Source organism: Cucurbita pepo, chromosome LG03, assembly GCF_002806865.2.
Source record: "Cucurbita pepo subsp. pepo cultivar mu-cu-16 chromosome LG03, ASM280686v2, whole genome shotgun sequence".
In the NCBI taxonomy this organism is placed as follows: Eukaryota; Viridiplantae; Streptophyta; class Magnoliopsida; order Cucurbitales; family Cucurbitaceae; genus Cucurbita; species Cucurbita pepo.
Window position 1 is genome coordinate 8,385,407 of NC_036640.1, and position 2,886 is coordinate 8,388,292.

General features: G+C 48.8%; 1 long non-coding RNA gene across 1 annotated transcript; it reads right to left on the reverse strand.

Annotated features, from left to right (window-relative positions):
• Positions 1-219: 219 nt before the first annotated feature.
• On the reverse strand, positions 220-2,362 carry LOC111790390. Its single transcript, XR_002814468.1, has 3 exons — positions 1,609-2,362; positions 1,443-1,498; positions 220-457 (listed from the first exon to the last, which is right to left on the reverse strand). It is a non-coding gene; the product is annotated as an uncharacterized LOC111790390 (long non-coding RNA).
• Positions 2,363-2,886: the final 524 nt, after the last annotated feature.

The window sequence follows — 2,886 nt, forward strand, 5'->3', positions numbered from 1 at the left end:
TGGAACAAGAGGATACTTTGGTTGTGACAAGCCAGACCATCGCATAGCAAACTGTCCTCATAAGAGAAACCATGAGGGAAACAGATTAATGGAACAGAATCAGATAGGCCGGGGAGCCACACAGCATACCCGAGCTGTGGCCCACGCTGTAACGCCCCTAATTTTCTCCATCCTAATTAGCGACGTTACCTTATACTCGTCAAAACAACAGGACAAGAGTTCACATGGGACAGCCTCGATAACGAAAATGCATTCATCAATTTAAGCAGTTCATACCTAGGAAAACAATTGCGACAACCTAGCCTAGAAGTAATCAACAGAGACTAGAGAAAACAATTCGCAAAACTAAGAACCCAAGAGAATCCAACAGGCGCTACGACACAACAAACCCTCCTCAAGATTTCCATGGCCCTTCGCCTCATCCACCGTCATCCGTACATGGGAGCCTTGCCCTTTCCTGAAAAATATTGGTAGCACGTGGCTTGAGTATTATATAAAATACCCAGTAAGTCGCCCCACTGTTGGGGTTAAGCATATATTCATACATTCGGATACAAGCAGTCGCACACAATACATGCAAGCAGTCGCACACAATACATGCAAGCAGTCGCACACAATACACGTACATGACGCACGCAACACACATACATGTCACAGAGAATACCCATACATGTCGCACATCATTACCATACATGCCGCACAATGTTAGAAGAACGCAGCTGAGAGAGAGGTTTGTCTTCCATTCCTTCCCATGGCCTTAGGCCCTTGCCTTGTCCGGGCGGGGGTGGATGCATGGTAATTTCCCACACATGGCCCACGTGTGTGATCGTGGGCCCACCAGGCGAGCTCGCAAGCGAACTCCCTGGGCCTGGCTTGGTCGGGTATGTATGACATACAATACCGGACGCCACGGACAAAGGAGGGCCTGCATGATATCGTGGCGAACACAATATCGAATATACGCATCCATACCATCCGTAGCATAACGGGGGAGTGCCCCAACCATAGCGTGCATGAGGTTCTTAAGGTTTACCTCCATGGCATTACACATACGACGCTCCATCCCCTCGCCGCATTACGTAGCATAACCGGGTCCACATTAGGCAAGCATAACATAGCATAACAGGGTCCACATTGAGCAAGCATGTCCTAGCATACTAGTCATCTTATTCATGGCATGTGGGGTTCTCATTACAATCATAACATGTCAATCAAGCTCATCATACATACAGGGCGACAAAACGCGTCACAACATCATATTCATAAACATGGCATACATAGCAATTCACTGCAAGAATCACATACATAAACAAAGCATGCATAGCATTTCACGGCAAGAAACATCTAACCTAGCATACAGCAACAACATATGGTGCATGCAAGGGCCACAGGGCACGCACCAACATACATACAAAACTAACGCCAACAGTAAGGTTACTTACCTCCTTGGCCTTGGCCGAAGTCACCCACAATGCTAACTCCAGCGCCTAACTACCTCCTATAAGATAACATGATACACTTAGAGCCATTTCCCAACTAGCTCTTATGCCTAGCTACCAAGGTACGTCCCTATCACAATCTATTTTATCGCAATGGAGTTATACTGACCTCAGATGGCTGAAACAAGGGTGGGAATGACTCCAGAAGGGTCAAAAACCTAGAAACCGGTATGCTATTCGGATGTCGAGCCGCCGAGCCGCGCTGCCAAGCTGTCGAGCCGCGCCGCCAAGCCGCACAGCCGAGCCGACCTGGCCGAGCCGCTGGTGGAGCCGAAACCGATGGGCTTCGAAGAACCCTAACGGCGCAGGGTTTTTTTTTGGCTCACCCCTGGTTTGGGCCGAAAAGGAACGAGGCCCAATGGTGGGCTTGAGCGCGGCCTGCGAGGTGTGGGCTGCACGCCAGCCGAGACGAACCGCAGAATGCCGAGGGTCGACCCGCGCCCGCCGCTTCGTCTTCCTCGCCCGAACGCCTCAATAGCCCTAATCGTGGGCTTGGCTGCTGTCACCTGTGGAAGCGTCGCCGTTCATCCATCTCCGGGGGCGCGTCTGTTCCTCCCTGCCCGCATACACTAGCGCCTGCTCCTACCTAAAGCTCGCGGCGTTATTGAACCCGATCTGAAGTCTCGCGACGTTTTCGATCCCTCACCTAAACCATTCGGCTCCTCCTTCACAGGTATGACAGTCACTCAAAAAGGAAAAGACGGCTACTAAGGTACCTAGGGTTTAATACGCATTAATACGCCTTGGCTAGCAAGGCATGCCTCACTGGAAAGCCCATGATTTCCGGCGAGATTTAAGGAGTTTGTTTCTTTCTTTTTTTTTTTTTTTGCCTTTTTGAAACCCCTACCGTTACACACGCTATCATGACTAGGAAGGCAGAAGAGACTGACATAGTGGTGATAGGTACACTGCCTATCTTTGATCACCTAGCATTTACATTATTTGATTTTGGTGCTACCCACTCTTTTATTTCTAAGGGGTTCGTGAAATCTGCAAACTTAGAACTAGAACTCCTAGAGTTTCCCCTTACTGTTTCTACACCAACAAATAAAGCAAATAAATACCTGACTCCTACCCATAGGGTTAGAGGTGATAGTTGCAGGGCGAAAACTTGTAGCATCCCTGATTGTTCTGTGTATGCAAGACTTCGATGTGTTCTTAGGGATGGATTGGTTGGGCGAGAATCGTGCCCTCATCGATTGCGAAGCAAGAAAGGTAACCTTTAGGCCCCTGATGGGAGAAAACTTTGAATTCTAAGGGGATATATCTAGAAGTACCCCTAGGGTCATCACAACGTTGAAGGTTAGAAAGATGTTGAATCAGGGAGCCTAGGCAATTCTGGCTAGTGTAACGAAAGTCAGTGAGTCTAGTCTAAAGGTATCCTCTG